Below are 17,400 nucleotides of genomic sequence, written 5' to 3'. Positions count from 1 at the left end.
AAACACCATTTTGATAGCAAGCATCTAAGCTTTGCCAGCAAGGATACCAACTATTTCAGAAGCAAAGCTAATGGACTCAAGAAAGCCAAACTTAACACTGGTAGCAAGTATCACAAACAAAACGTAGCAGCCATTGAAGCTTCATATTTGGTGGCACTCAGAATCATCAGAACTTTGAAACCTCACACCATTGCTGATGATTTACTGTTGCCAGCGGCCAAAGACATTATTCGAGTTATGATTGGAGACAAATTTGTTATTAAATTGAGCGCAATTTCCTTATCTAATGACACTATCCGGAGAAGAATAGATAACATGTCTGCTGATATTCTTGATCAGGGAACCAAGGAGATTAAATCTGCTTCACTTCCAATATTTAGCATCCAGCTTGATGGATCTACAGACACTGCAAACTGTTCAGTTACTGGTTTACGTGAGGTATATTAATGATGGTGACTTTAAAGATGAGTTTCTTTTTTTGCAAACCTCTTGAAATGACAACTACTGCATGTGATGTATTTGACACAGTTGGTTCATTTCTGAAAGAGCACAAGAGCTCTTGGGAAATGGTTTGTGGTGTGTGCACAGATGGTGTGCCAGCTATGCTAGGATGTCGATCTGGATTTCAATGTTTGGTACTGAGTGAGTCACCAAGTCATCAGAACTCACTGTATGATTCATTGGCAAATATTAGCAAAGAAAGGCGCTGCCAAAAAAGTTACAAGAAGTAATGAAAAGCATAGCAAATGTGGTGAAGAAAGCTGAAGGTGCCCGGCTATCAAAATATATAGCAGTCTGGGGTCTTAAAAGCTTGAAGGTAAACAAGTGGCCATCTAACTCAGAAGCAACAAAGTCCACATGGAAGAAACATATTAGCCTGTGTGACCACGAGGTGTCGAAGGGATCAGGTATCAGGCATCAAAGAACAAAAAATAATATCATTGTGAAAGAGGGGGAGAGCAGATTGGGGTCCCAAAGACCATCTGTAGGCAACTGGACATCCCTTTACTGGACATCTCCTCGTGGGGAGGAGACGAGCCAGTCAGGATGCAGTGTAGCAATGATAAAACATACAACTTTCCTCTAGTTCTTAAATGCTTCCTCCCCTACTATCACAATCCCAATTCTACCTTACAAATGTGACTAGACCAGGGGATGTACACTGGTACAGATAGGAACTGGAAACACAGGGAATTCAGGACAGATGAACCCTTCAGAACCAGGGATGAGAGTGGCAATACTGGGAGGGTGGAGGGAAGGTGAGTTACAAAGGGGGATCCGATCACAGTGATCTACATATAACCTCCTCCATGGGGGATAAACAACAGAAAAGCGGGTGGAGGGGGACATTGGACAGTGTAAGACAAAATAATAATAATTTACAAAAATCATCAAGGGTTCAGGAGGGAGGGGTGAGTGGGGTGGGAGGGGGGGAAATGAAGAGCTGATATCAAGGGCTCAAGCAGAAAGCAAATGTTTTGAGAATGATAATGGCAACAAATGTGCTTGACACAATGGATGGATGGATGGACTGTGATAAGAGTTGTAGGAGTCCTCAATAAAATGATTTTTAAAATAAGAATTAATGAAAGTGCCATAAGTTCTGTCAATTTTGTAAAGGCGAGCACTTTAGACAGTCAACTGTTTTTGCAACTGTGCAAGGAGTTGGATGCGCTTAATAATGCTCTGTTATTTCACGCTGAAGTGAGATGGTTCTTGAGAGGAAACGTTTTAAAACGTGTTTTTTGAACTTCGTGATGAACTCAAAACGTTTTTTAATCAAAGCAAGGCCATGGTTCGAAGCACTTTTCAGCAATAAAAGTAAACTGCAGAAAATAGCTTATATGACTGACATCTTTGCCATCTTGAATGAGTTCAATTTATCACTGCAAGGACCAAATACAACATGCCTCAATTTGTCTGAAAAGATCTGATCATTCCAAATGAAACTTCAGCTTTGGCCAAAAAAAAAAAAATTTGATGAAAATAAAATTTACATGCCTACCTTATCTCTTTTCTTTGAGGAACGTGACATTGAACCAGACAACAGGATTATGATGGTAATTTCTGTGAAAGAACACTTGCACATGCTTGCAGACCAAGTATCATCGCACTTTCCAAATCTACCTGACACATTTGCACTTGCCAGAAGTTCATTCACAGTCAAAGTTGAAGATGTTCCTGAGACAGCACAAGAGGAGTTCACTGAACTTATTAACAGAGGTGCATTGAGAACTGATTTCTCTACAATGCCAGTTACAAAATTTTGGATCAAGTGTTTGTAGTCATATCCTGTTCTGAGACTGTGTTGCACCTTCTTCTCCCATTTCCAACAACATATCTTTGTGAAACAGGGTTTATCAGCTTGTTGATTATGAAGTCTAAATACAGAAGTAGACTTGTTGTGGAAGATGATGTTCGTTGTACTCTTGCAAAGACTGCCCTGAGAATTTCTCATCTGGTGAGAAAGAAGCTATCTCAACCTTCGCACAGACCTTGGCTTTTTACCCATACTGTTGCAAAATGTAGCAATGTAGTTTACTGTTGTTATATTAAGACTGTTACCCATGCTGCAAAATGCTTCAAGGCAAAATTTCATTTATTTGTAATTATAAATAAATATTTCACAATATAATTACATATTGTTTTGTGATTAATCACTATGCTTTAATGATGTTCAATTTGTAGCAATGAAAATAAATCCTGCATATCAGATATTTACATTATGACTCATAACAGTTGCAGAATTACAATTATGAAGTAGCAACAAAAATAATTTTATGGTTGGGGGGTCACCACAACATGAGGAACTGTATGAAAGGGTCGTGGAATTAAGAAAATTGAGAACCACGGCTTTAGGAAATACTAACTTGCAGAAAGCAGAAATGCCGATATGGTAGTTTTCTTCTATCTCTTCTACTTTGGATAGCATTTTATAAATTAATACCAGGGATGAGTATTAACTATGTCAAGTAGAAATAAACAAAGGTTAAGAAGAATGAGAATTCAGGAAAGATGCCCGACATTCACAAACCGGATGGCTATGGGAATTTTTGAGGGAGCTGTATGAATTGCAGGAGCGACAGGGTGGCAGCATGGATGGATGCATTGTCAGAATGAGAAATAAGCACAATGGCCACATATGATTTTTAACAAAGCTTTCCCTCTTGGGAGTTTTCTTTGTCTTCCAACTGACACTGGGGTACAGAAACAATTATCACATGCTCAACTACCTACTGATGCCTTTTTACCACGATGGGTGTTTACTTTGTTTGGTTTCTAGTCTCTGTGCTTCTTGTCCTATCGTGTCTTAACCCATCTTAAAACTCCAGGCTCTGGAAACAGGCCCCTTCTAACAAATGCCACCGGCTCCACAGAGTTCTTTCGGATGGCTTGCAGTGGGAAGTCCTTGCTCTTTCTCTGGTGTACAAGGCACTTTATCTCGAGCTGAACTTCAGCACTTACCACTTGAAGAGTTTATCTATTATTATTATTAGATGGTTACTTTAAGGGTAGGACCTGTCCATGCCTCTTTGTTTTGCTCACAAAGAATTAAGCAATACCATTTGTACAGTATGAGCTCGTTAGTATATGAAGTAAAGAGGGTCTGCAATGACTTGAAACTACAATCAGAGGCAAGTGAATTAATCCCCACCCACAGGTCATCCCTAAACATTTTTTTAAAGCCATTTTATTGGGGGCTCTGACAGTTCTTATCACAATCAGTACCCGTACATCCATCCATGTCAAACAAATTTGTACATATGCTGCCATCATCATTTTCAAAATATGTTCTTTCCACTTAGACCCTTGATATCAACTCATTTCCCTCCTCCCGCAAGAACCCTTTATAATTTATTTTTTTAAATTTTCATGTCTTATACCAACCACTGTCTGCCTTTAACCACTTTTCTGTTGTCTGTCCCCAAGAGGGGGTTAAATGTAGATCATTGTGATTGGTTCCCTCTTTCTCACCCAACTTTCCCCTTCCCTTCCTGGTATTGCTACTCTCATTACTGGTCCTGGGGAGTTTATCTGTCCTGTGTTTCCAGCTCTTATCTGTACCGATGTACATGCTCTGGTCCAGCCAGATTTGTAAAGTGGAATTGGGTCATGATAGTGGGGGGGCATTAAAGAACTAGAGGAAAGTTGTACATTTCATGGCGCTATACTGTTCCCTGACTGGCTTGTCTCTTCCTTGTGTCCCTTCTGCAAGGGAGGCCATCCCTAATATATTCCTTCCATCAACACTAGTGCATTCAGCCAAGACACACCCAACATGGTGTGAGGTCCCAGAAATAAAAATAGCCCTCAGAAAGCTCCAAGAATAAGGGAAATAAAGTAGAAAATAAAAATACCAACATACTACTTGATAAATGCTCTATATTTTAAAATGTTGCGTGTCAGAACATAAACAAAACCAATGACGGCTGCTGCAGTCACCGGGATCACGACCTAATTTCCTAAAGCGAAGCAGGCAGGAACCGGTTCACAAGCAACTAATACTGGGAATGAATGGGCTTCTCCCACGGACTGGGAGGGCTGTGGGAATGGAAGCCCCATGGCAGTGAAATAGCATTTCATAATGCACTGAAGAGTGGCAGGCACCAAGATTCTTCCGGTGCTTGTGGAAAGACAGGGCTGTGGGATGCAGGCCCCAAATCAAAAGCCAATTCAAAAGTATTCATGATTATAACAACCACTGTGGAAAGCAATATGGCACCACCGCCGCAAAGCAGTGGGAATAGAGATGCCATTTGGTCCAACAGAACCTCTGCTGGGCCTAGCCCTGAAGAAGTCAGAGACATCCCACTAAGACCTGCGCACTGCCAAGTACCTTGAGGTGTTGTTCACACGAGCAAGAAGTTGGAAACAGCTCAAAAGCTCATCGGGAAAAGAATGGTTAAAGAAACTTGGATACATACACATACTGGAATGCTATACATCATTAAAAAGCAACGCCAAACCACAAAATACTTCATGACACGGACTGACCCCGAGAACATTATGTTGAGTGAGCCAGTCCATCACAAAAGAGCAAATATTGTATGAGACCTTGTCTATAAGGATAAAAACCAAGAAGACGTCTTGCATACTGAAGGGAGCAGCTTTGGAGGTTTCCAAGGAGGGAGGGTGGAGGTCTGAAGGGGAAAAAGAGACCCAAGGGAGGAGGGGTAAGTTTGACCAGTGGCTTGAACTGATGAATGCAGAGTTAATGGTCAGAAATATAAACTGCTCCCACATCTAATTCACAATCTGAAAGGTACTGAAAAAACAAAATGTTTTAAATCAGTCACAAAAGGACAGAAAAACAATAGAGGAAAAAGACATATTAAAAATATATTCAGATGAGAGTGCTCCTGGTTCTAAGGTACTGCAAGAATTTTTAAATGTCTTACACCAATGAAACAGCTGTAAAATACACCGCCCGGAGAACAGTTAATCACAGGCACTGCAGTTTGTAGTACATTTTACTTACGGTAAGATGAACAGGGAAAACCATCTCAATGACACGAAAACTGCTGTTATCATTTGATACAAATGGAAAGGCACAGCATCTTTCAGGAAGGGGTTAAACTAAAACAAACAAAACCAAACTCACGGCCTTCAAGCTCGTTCAGACTCATAGCAACCCTCTAAGAGTGGACCTGTCCCGGTGCGTCTGCAACACTAACCCTTCATGCGAGTAGAAAGTCTCATCTTTCTCTTGCCGAGCAACTGCTGACTGCGGTGAGCAGTCCGACCAACCCCACACTTACGATGCACCCGAGCTCCTAGGGAAAGGGTTAGCTCTTGTTGCTAGCAAGCTGATGCCAACTCACGGAGACCCTATAGGACAGGGTAGAACTGCCCCTATGGGTTACATAACTCCTTAGGTAAGCCTTATCTTTCTCCTGTGAACCTATTGACTGGGGGTGGTTTTGAACTGTTGACATTGTGGTGAGCATCACAATGCATAACCACTATGCCACCAGGGCTCCTGGTAACCCTTCAGAATATTGCCGTCAGAAGTGAATAGACCAGCGGTTCTCAACCTGTGGGCCACAACCCCTTTGGGGGTTGAACTACCCTTTCACAGGGGTTGCCGGATTCATAACAGTAGCAAAATGACAGTGATGAAGTAGCAACAATAATACTTTTATGGTTGTGGGGGGAGGCAGTCACCACCACATGAACTGGTATTAAAGGGTCGTGGCATTAGGAAGGTTGAGAACCACTGTTTTAGGGGAATATGCTTACAAATGATTTTTACATATATCCGTTTAAATATCAGAGCCCTTTCCCGTCATAGAAACGTTTATTTCCATGAACTCATAAGATCTTGCCAGCAGATTGCAAAATGGCCACAGTATTTCCCAGCCCCTCCTCATCCAGAAAGGAGTTCTGGTGGCATAGTGAGTGCCCATTAAGCTGCTAACCACAAAAACTGCAGTTTGAGACCACCAGCTGCTCGGAGGGAGAAAGACGGGGCTTTTGTTAATCTTGGAAACTCACAGGAGCAGGAAGTAGTAGCCTGTCCTATAGGTCCCTATGAACCGGCATTGATACAGCAGAAGTGAGTGAGTGAGTCCCCATCATGGGTACAACATTTCCCCCACCCTTTCTGTCTGTGCTTGGCCTAGTGATTTGTGTAAATGCGGTACTGGCGATGTCTTAACAGGACTTGTTCTTTGGATGTGATATTAGTATTACATTAGTTCATTATATGTGATATTAGTATCAAGGTAAACAGATAAATAAAGTAGAAGAGAAAATCAAGAAATACATCTGTATAAGCAGAAGCTTCGAAAAGTTCACAAAAAAATTCTATTTTCTTTTCATTCCATTTTTCTATGAATATTTTGAAGTCTCATTGTAGACACTGACAAATGATTTTCAAGCAAAGGTGAATTTCAAGCAACTGAGTGGGGAAAGAACAATTTTTTCAAAAGATACTGGAACAACTCGATAGCCATATGCAAAGGAATAAACCTATGCTCTCTATCGTATAAAAATATAATTAAATATATATATATTTCAAAATACACCATACATCTACAGCATAAAGTCCATAGACCTTGGATTAAACAAAGATTCCTAAGATATGACACCCAAAACATAATCTATACAAGATCAAAATAATAAACATATCAAAATAATAAACAGAATTCACTAAAATGATAAAACTTTTGCTCTTAAAAAAACAAACAAAAATATTTTGCTCTTCAGAGACACTGTAAGGAGATTAAAAAGAAAAGCCACCCCCAAGAGAGATCTGTAATGCGTATGTCTAACCAAGGACATGTATTCATGATGAGAACATCTCAAAACTCAACAGGAAGAAACAATTTTTAAATTGTTTTTTAAATGTGCAATTTTTAAAACGTAGAAAAATGCTTTGAACAGGCATTTCATCATGTAGGCTGGACAGAAAGTAAATAACCACATGAAATGATGCTCAACATCCTTGGTCATTACAGAAATTAAAACTTAAAACCTTAACGCCACTACTACTGCACCTATGCTAGCTCTCCTGGCACCCCCACCACCACTGCCAAGTTGATTCCGACTCCTGGAGACCCTACATAGCGTGTCCAAGGCTGTAAGTCGTTAAGAGGAGCAGATAGCCTCAAGTGTACTAGAATGACTGAGATGCAAAAGACTAACAATGCCAAGCAGTGAGAAGACAGTGCAAGAGCTGGTAGAAAGGTATAGCAGTGTGGCAGCTGTGGAACCCGCTCAGTCTCTCTCCTTAATAAGTTTAACAGCCACTTACCATACGATCTAGGCATTCCTCCACATGTTTACCCAAGAGAAACGAAAACATTATTCATAGGAAGCCTTGTAATGAATATTCATAGTAACTTTATTTGTCCTAGAGCTAAAGCTGGAAACAATTCAAATGCCCAGGAAGAGAAGAATGATGAGCAAATGGTGGGCTAGCCACCATGCAGTAGTACTGAGCAATGAACTACCAGTATGTACAATGGCACCTCCCACTGTATCTTACAATAATGTACCTGACGATAATGCTGCTGAGAGAAGCCAAGTAAAGCAAGTATTTACTGTGTGATTCCATTTTTTAAAATACCAGAAAATGCACACTAATCTAGAGTGACAGAAAGCAGGTGAGGGGTTTCCAGGTGACCTGCTGAGGTGGGGGGATGAGAAAGGACTGGAAACTTTCTGATGATGACTACGTTCATTATGTTTGTCGCTGTGGTGGTTTCATGGGAATATGCATGTCAAAGCTTATCAAAATGGTAACTTTTACATATGTGCCGCTTATCACATGTCAATTATATTAACAGAGTTGTTACCATTTTAAACAATGAATTCCTGTTCCACTTACTAATATCAGTTGTGGGAAGTTTATACTTTCTGAGCTAAAACTGTACAGAAAAAGTCTTACGAAAACGGAGAAGCAGGCATAAGGCAGCAAAGCAGTTAAGAGATGCAAGCCGAGTAGAGGTGTGGCTATCTGAAAATACTTCCCAATAGTCTGGACTAGGTCCTGCTCAGTACCTCCCCGTCATCTGCACATTGCCTTGAAACTTTTTAACCCTTTATTTCTGTCTCTGCCACCAAGAGAGTATGGACTTTATGGTCCTTACACCTTAAGGTACACTTAACACCCAGCGAAGTACCTTGTCTGCCCATGTGCACTGTGGTATGTGGTAAAGTGTCCATGGTCCTAAAGCCAGACACCATGCATTAAAAATCTCAGCTCCATCACTCCCTCCCTGGCTGTGTTAACCTCGAAAACACTATTTCACATCTCTCTCCGCCTCGGGCTGTTCATTTGGAAAAAGAAGACAATAATAGTATCTGCCTCATCACGGTGTGATGATTCAGTGAGTCAGTACACGAACAGGTCTGGTGTAGTGTAAATGTTAAGTTATACCTGCTATTATCAGTCCTTATCACAATCTCCAACAGTTTAAGGAAAGAGTTGCCTCAACGACAGACAGAAGGAATATAAAAGGCTATGGAATATTTCAGAAAGAAACGAGGCAGAAAGGGAGGAAAGGACAGTGGAAACTCCTATACACACCCAGCGCAGACAATTAATGTCTGTTGAGTAAATCAAATGGGAAGTCCATGCTTGACCAGGAAAATAATACTAACGTGTAAAGAAGCAGAGAGAGTGAGTGATTTTTATACCAGACGAAATTCTCAAATGCAAAGCAGAAAAAAAGACTCTCCTTTTGGCCTCATAGAGATGAAGAACAAGAGAAACTATTGCGTGTCCCAAATAAAAAGCTACACAGAAGGCGAGGCCGCACAGTCTTGAATGTGTGTGCCAGGCCCCTGCCTTACAGATGAGCATCAGGCCTCTAACAGCGTCCCCTGACTCATCTCTGCTGGGGACAGGGATGGCGCTCCGAGAGCAGCTCCGAGAGAGCTCTAGGGTTGGCACAATCCCCTTGCTTAACTCAGACCTGTAATCTCATCTGACTTTGATTTAATGCAGCAATTACTGGTAATGTGGTTTGAAGGAGATAAATGCCCAGTGCTAGCTGGCTGTCGCGTATGCTGCTCATGATGCAAGAACATTTTTAATTAAAATCCCCTTTATGATAAAGGAGCTGCTTGACTGAAGATTTCTGTGGAGCCCCGATATGCAGCATCCGCCAAGCAGATTAGAAAGGGACATTACCCTGCCTCACTTTGGGCAGAGCCAGCACCCACACAAGCATAGAACCACTGCGTCACTGAAAGTGAGCCCCGCGACCCCAACTTGTTCTCATTGTACCACTGGGTCTCAGAGCAACTCTTCTCAGTCACAGAGTCACCAATACAGGATTCTCAATCAGGAAGACTCTTCTTTGCCAAAAAGTTACCTTAATTTTCTTTTCAATAATAGATATGCCAAACAAACATTAAAATAAACATGCATTAAAATTCTATACCCATTACATTTGGAAAATATTAAGGATAACTGAATATAAAATGCTCAAAAATGATGGGCCAGTGATAACCATCATTTAAGATAGATAGATAGATAGATAGATATAGATAGATAGATAGATAGATAGATAGATAGATAGATAGATAGAGCAGAACAGAGACTGCAAGGCCAAAATCGATCATAGTCTACAAAGTAGAGTCAAAGAGACCCAATACCAGTGTGGCTTCTCAAACACGCTACGGTACACGGCACCATTTCAGTATACAGGCCAACAGTTCTACTGTTGGCAGTTAGCAATCACCAGCGAGAAAGGAGGGCCTTTTTACTCCTGTAAATAGTTACAGTCTCGGAAACTCAAAAGGGGCAGTTCTACCCTGCCCCATAGAGTCGCTATGAAGCAGCATCCACTCAATGGCAGTGAATTTGGTTTGGTTTTGTTGGAAATAATATCTCAGTTACAATTAACTCAAATAATCATAATGATAACTGAGAATCTCTAAGCACAAACAACAACCAACTCTTAGAAGAGTGGCAACTAGGGTCTCATCAAATGCAAGACTAAGAATGATTCCCTCTCAGGTGGCCTTGCTAAGACCGGCTTTTATCGTAAGCAGAGTTTGTATCATCTCCGTAATGCAATTCTGGAGAAGTATGAGGGGCTACAGTGATCTTCAAGAGAAAGGATCTTCTCTTTCAAAGAGAGACCTAGATATAGATTGTTTCGGAAGAATAACTATATGGATCACATATACAACCTGGCTCTTGGGGGAAAATGGACTGGCATAATTAACAAGATTAAAGAGGGATTTAGGATAAAGAAGATAAAAGTTGGTCTGATCCCTAGAGGATTAAACCCAAAATCCTAATATGAATTCAATGATGTTTAAGATCAACGCCATATAATGGGATTAAATCATAGAAGCTGTTTTTTTAATACTGGAAAAACCACAGGTGGCAAATCCAAGCATTTCATCCCTCTTCTGCAATTTAACAGTGGGCAGCTCAGGGCTAAACAAAAGGACTTTTACTCATACTCTGGGTTTGCTTATTGAAAGCCCTGCCTGCACAGTTCCTAAAATCCAAAGTCCAAAAAATTTAAAAACTCTTTCTCTTTTTGTGGTAGTGATCCCCCCACACACACACACAAAGTAACCCACCAAAAAAACAAATCCCAAACCCGCTACCACTGAGTCAATTCTGATTCCGTCACCTATATAGTATAGAGTAAAACTGCCCTATAGAATTTCCAAGGCTATAACCCTATATAACCAAAGCAAATTGCAACTCCTTTCTCCCACAGAGCAGCTACTGTACTTGAACCACCCTATCATCAGGTTACTAACCAAATAATTAAGGACTATGTCACCAGGGCTCCTTGCAATGATGACAGGAAGCCTCACTTGGTGACAAAATATGACCTAAATTGATGTAGATATAGGCTACTATGGTGTGAATACTCTAAACCACTTAACTGCCAATATGAGCGAGTGTGATTATGAGATGCTGCCCTGCACTCTGATGGGGTATTACCAAATACAGATCCCTGCTTGTACTTTCTAAAATGTAAATGACCCCAAATGATAACATTTATCTAATCCCAAGAGTTTCAGATAAAGGGATGCAAACTTGTACTCCCTTTCCAAATGTGTGGTTCTCGAACCTAAAAAGGGTAGTCATGGCATGACTAATGGATGGTATGTCAGGAAAACTACACTGCCACCAAACAGCATGGACTCAGAGACTAGCCATCAGCCCGCAGCCAGTGTTTATAGATGGACATGGCCTGCAGATAAATTAGAGGATGCCCTCTCTCTGCTCCTCTGCCTTGCTGTCCAGTGGAACCTTGCCTGCCTCAAGAACAACCTCCCGTGGGTAGATTGACCCTGAGAGCTGCTGGCACCCTGCCATGAACTCTCACCAACCTGGGATCCACGTGATCCTCCACCCACTGGCCTGTGATCTTCCTGCTTCCTGGTTCACCTTCCAGCGTCACCAGCTTGCTGCCTACATGAGTCTGAAGAGGGACTTAAGGACAAGCATCAGACTTGGGGACTTGAGTTGGACTGGGCTGGGATGCCTTCCTGATATGTATTTACTTCTTGATATATAAAGCTCTTTCTTATGTGAGTGACACTGCATATGTTGCTCTAGACACCCTGGCCTAACACAATATTACTAATTGAGAACTACATTTTAATAATGGCCAGGAAAGTAGGATATTTTAAGGACATAAACCTTAATTTAGGATAAGTTTTTAAAATTTGCCACCAATAGATAATAATAATAACTTGGGGTGGGAAGTCGGGAAGATACTATAAAAGTACAATGTAAGCAACATACTTTAATATCAAATTCCTAAAAACCTTCAGAGCCCTGTCTTAGAGTTTTATTTATAATAAAAATAATTATCACAGAAGGGTAATTTAGAAGACAGTACATGTCCTATTTATTTCTCTTAAGGCATTTATATTAATAAATCCATTTTTAAAATTGATAGCTATATTTATCAATTAATTTCCAAATAGCATTTATCTCTTACACTTATATTTATACACATTTGCCTGTGACTGACATATCATTGACTTTTTTCTGCCTTTAGAAAAATAGAATACTCGTACTGTACTTCACCACTCATACTGTACTTCGCCACTCATACTGTACTTCACCACTCATACTGTACTTTGCCACTCATACTGTACTTCACCACTCATACTGTACTTCACCACTCATACTGTACTTCACCACTCATACTGTACTTCAATTGGAAAAAACTAAAGGAAAAACCTTCACAGCCACAGGGTCAATGCCGACTCACAGTGTAACTGCGCCTATGGGCTTCCAAGACTTAACTCCTTTAAAAATTTATTTATTATTGAGAGTTACTACATATATCATTCCACAGTCCAATCATGTCAAGCAGAACTGAATAATTGCTACCACATTCTGTTTCTAGACATTTTTTCTTCTTCTTGGACTCCTTGACATTGTCTCCCTTTTATGAGACTCTAACACTTTAGGGGAGTAAAAAGTCCCATCTTTCTCCTTTGGAGCCGCTGGTGGTTTTGAACTGCTGACCTTGCAGATTGCATGTAGCGTGGCTCGTATCCACTGGGCCACCAGAGTTCCTATTCTGTTGACCGTAATCTAAGATAAGATGTAGGTAGCTGCTCCAGCATAGCTATTATTCCAGTGCTCCTCAGAGGGCAGTACAAACTACTTTGGGAAAGGCTGGTCTTTACATATCTCAAGGCTGTACTTCCATCTCTGACCTATTCCCAAGGAATCCTGTGCTTTTGGATTTTGACTTCTACTACGTCAAAACAGCTGCTTGAGCATCTTTGAGGGACTCAAATCATGTTCCTTTTCAAAGCCCTCTGAGGCTAGAGAACTGAAGAAGTATGAAGGGGCCTATCAAGGCTGTAGGGTTTATGGCAGCAGTTCTCAATCTGTGGGGGGGGCGGGGTCAAATGACCCTTTCACAGGGGTCGCCGATTCATAACAGTAGCAAAATGACAGTTATGAAGTAGCAACGAAAATTATTTTATGGTGGTGGTGGGGGGGGTGTCACCTCACCTGAGGAACTGTATGAAAGGGTCTCCGCATTAGGAAGGTTGAGAACCACTGGTTTAGTCTCACAGACAAACCTGGTGTCCTTGAAGAACCAGCAGAGGCACTCTTGTCATGGAAGAGAATTCCTCAGCATAAAGTTCCTGGCGTTTTTCTCACCTGTGCACTTTTCCATTCTCTTAAAATGTCTTCATTATAAGCCCTAGATCATCCTGTGTCTTTGAAGAAAAATCTACCAAGTTGGTTGCTTTGAAATCCCTATAAAGTCTCTATAACAGTGGTTCTGAACTTTCCTAATTCTGCGACCCTTTAATACAGTTCCTTATATTGTGGTGACCCCACCCCCAACCATAAAATTATTTTCATTGCTACTTCATAACTGTAATTTTGCTACTGTTATGAATCAGGTGACTTCTGTGAAAGGGTCATATGACCCCCCACAAAGGAGTCACGACCCACAGGTTGAGAACTGCTTCTCTACAACCTTCTGAGCTGAACTTGCTGCCTTGATTTAACTGGCCCAGGAAATCCCCTTGGAAGCCATTGTTTTGATAGGTCTTTTGTCGAGGGGTGGGGTGGGCATGGGGGTGAGGTGTAGCAGGAATGGGAGGGCTTAAAGTCACCCTAAGAAAATTACGACATGCCCCGGCTATCAAAAGAGATAGTGTCTGGGGTCTTAAAGGCTTGAAGATAAACAAGCGGCCATCTAGCTCAGAAGCAACAAAGTCCACATGGAAGAACACACCAGCCTGTGTGATCGAGTGGTCCCGAAGGGATCAGTTATCAGGCATCAAAGAATAAAAAATCATATCATTGGCTGCACACCTCCATGATACGATCACCGAAGACAAAAGGGTACATAAGCAAATGTGGCGAAGAAAGCTGATGGTGCCTGGCTATGGAAAGAGATAGTGTCTGGGGTCTTAAAGGCTTGAAGGTGAACAAGCGGCCATCTAGCTCAGAAGCAATAAAGCCCACATGGAAGAAACACACCAGCCTGTGCGATCACGAGGTGCCAAAGGGACCAGGTATAAGGCATCATGCAAAAAACAAACAAACAAACAAATAAAAATATATATATATATACACACACCATAGTGAATGAAGGGGGAAGTGCAGAGGGGAGACCCAAAGCCCATTTGTCGGCCACTGGAGATCCCCTCATAGAGGGGTTTAGGAGAGGAGATGGGTCAGTCAGGGTGCTATGTAGTACCGATGAAGAACACAGCTTTCCCCCAGATCCTGGATGCTTCCTCCCCCCAACTACCATGATCCGAATTCTACCTTGCAGGGTTGGATAGGGCAGAGGTTGTACACTGGTGCATATGGGAGCTGGAGGCACAGGGAATCCAGGGTGGATGATACCTTCAGGACCAGGGGTGTGAGGGACGATACTGGGAGACTAGAGGGTGAGTGGGTTAGAAAGGGGGAACTGCTTATAAGGATCCACATGTGACCTCCTCCCTGGGAGAGGGACGGCAGAGAAGGGGGGGGAGGGAGACTCCAGATAGGGCAAGATATGACAAAATAACAATTTATAAATTATCAAGGGCTCATGGGGGGGGGGGGAACGGGGAGGGCGGGGAAAAAAGGAAAAAAAAGAGGACCTGATGCAAAGGGCTTAAGTGGAGAGCAAATGCTTTGAAAATGATTAGGGCAAGGAATGTATGGATGTGCTTTATACAATTGATGTATGTATATGTATGGATTGTGAAAAAGAGTTGTATGAGCCCTAATAAAATGTAAAATTAATTAATTAATTAATTAAAAAAAGAAAATTATGACATGCACTATTAATTGAAAAAAACCACCTTGTCGATCGTGATCCATTGATTGTAAAGATGATTTTAAACAGGTGTTGTTTGGGATGCGTTCGTGTCTGCATGAACTAGAACCCAGCAACAGTACTTCTGACTTAGACTTATGTTTTGACTACATCTGGGCAGTAATAGATGACCCAAAGGGGTCACGACCCACAGGTTCTTAATATGGGTGGGCTTCATATGGCCCAACACCATCCCTTTCAAACCCATGTGCACAATATTGTAAGCATGTACTCTGTTCCGGAGACTTGGTCCAGAGCTTTTACTAGATTCTCAATGAGGTGCCCACTCCAAAAGACATATTAAAAACTAAAAGGTCAGAAAATGAACAAAGCTGTGAGATAAGTGTTTCTTTAAGGAACTACTCCATTCAAGTACATCTACCTTTCTTTGGCAAATCACTAACATTTCTATGTTAAGTATTGCTCCATAGCTCATCTACCAACCCAACCTCATCTGAGTTTTTCTTTCTCAGGGACTTTACTTTCATTTCTAACCTTCACCTCCTTTCCTAAAAACCCCAATTCCCTCCTCTTCTAAGGGGTAGGGAGGATACTCAAAACAGCGACTGATCATCTGACTTGAGGCATTCCAGCTCCAACATTCCAATTGTGTTTTACCAAGTTCACTGAGAGCTTTTGCTGCTGCTGTTGTTTTTAAAGGTGTTTAAACCAATCATACTTGAAATTCTCAAAGAACAGTTTAGGCTCAAGAATACGTTGTTCCTTACAGAACAAAATGCTGCTGGTCCTGCAGCTTCTTCACAACCAGCTTTGTTTATGCCTATTGAAGCTGCCATCCTGTCAATCCAGCTCACCTAATGTCTCTCTTCCTCTGAAGTCATGCCTGAATTTTCCTGGGCTCATCCCACACCTCTTTGGTCTGGGAAAATTAGAAATTAGACTTTAACCGGTATTTCTTTGTCATTTTACAAGCTATTGTTCTACCAGACTCTCTCACTTCTATCTTCCCAATCTTCTTTCCATCAACCAAGAACAGCATGTGCAGTTCTACTTCCTGAAACATTTACTGTGGCTACTCAGATGGTTGGACATTCCTCTGCTCCAACTACAGAGGTCTGCCTCAGCCCAACCCTGTGATTCTGAGTTACCCTTCCCAAGCACCTCTAGTTGAGCGCACGGCCCTGCACACAGCGACTAGAAATGTATGCTTGTGTGGCACCGTCTCCAGCACAAGGTCAATGAACTATGTTCTTTTAACCCTTCACTTGGAGATAGGTCAAGGAACACAATTTGTGTCTGCTTACCAGTGAACGCAGTAACAGAGACACGGCTATAGAGAATATGCAATTCACAGAAACTCTGGAACGTTCTATGTATGTCAGATTTTCCCTTTCTCTCAATCTTTTCCAGATTAGAATCAGGCCCACTTCCTCCATCTCCTGACTTGCCTATTTCCTTCTCCTTGATCTTGTTTCTTCATGCCAGTTGGCTTCCACTCAACAGCATCTTGGGGCAGTTGGTACACTGGCTACCTCCCTCAAAAGCTATTATGAAAGACCACTATTTTCATTTGTGCTGAGTACTTGGGGAGCACGAGATGCAGGCAAACTCACCTGTTGCAGTGCGCCCACTCATTACCAAGATTCATGCTCTGATATAACTGGGTTTTGCCAAGTCATGTGTGTTGTGTGCTTGGCGAAGAGAGAGAGACGACATGGGAAGGGAATAAGCAAGGCAGGGAAACATTAAGAGGGTCTAGTGTGGAGAGCAGTGAGTGGACAGCAACAGTTAAGATGAGCTTCAGATTGAATACAATAGCAGTATGCAACAGTAGAAACAGAGAAAGTGTAGAAAATGGTACAACAGTAGACAATGAATGATGTCCAGAAAGCATGGAATTATTTGAAATTGAAAAAAGGGTAGGTCAGGGAGAAATGGAGAGAAGACAGCTACCTCCTCAAAAACAGGTCAAGATCCAAATGATCAAATCTTAAAGATTAGTCTAGCCTAATACATGTTGTCCTGAGTCTGTGCTTTTCCTAAACACACAGAAAGAAAAGACCCTAAACTCAAAGCAAGATAAAAGAATTAAAATGCAACATGCTCCACAGAAGAGACTGGGGAGAAATGGTTGAGGAAGTTGCTTGCAAACGGA

General features: G+C 41.6%; 1 protein-coding gene across 11 annotated transcripts in view; it reads right to left on the bottom strand.

Moving 5' to 3' along the window:
* The window catches only part of RBFOX2 (RNA binding fox-1 homolog 2), a 298,767-nt gene that overhangs the window by 108,936 nt on the left and 172,431 nt on the right, over nt 1-17,400 (bottom strand). The window lies entirely within an intron of this gene.

This window comes from Tenrec ecaudatus, chromosome 6 (assembly GCF_050624435.1).
Source record: "Tenrec ecaudatus isolate mTenEca1 chromosome 6, mTenEca1.hap1, whole genome shotgun sequence".
In the NCBI taxonomy this organism is placed as follows: Eukaryota; Metazoa; Chordata; class Mammalia; order Afrosoricida; family Tenrecidae; genus Tenrec; species Tenrec ecaudatus.
The sequence above is the reverse complement of the archived record's forward strand: the minus strand, read 5'-3'. Positions and strand labels throughout refer to the sequence as shown.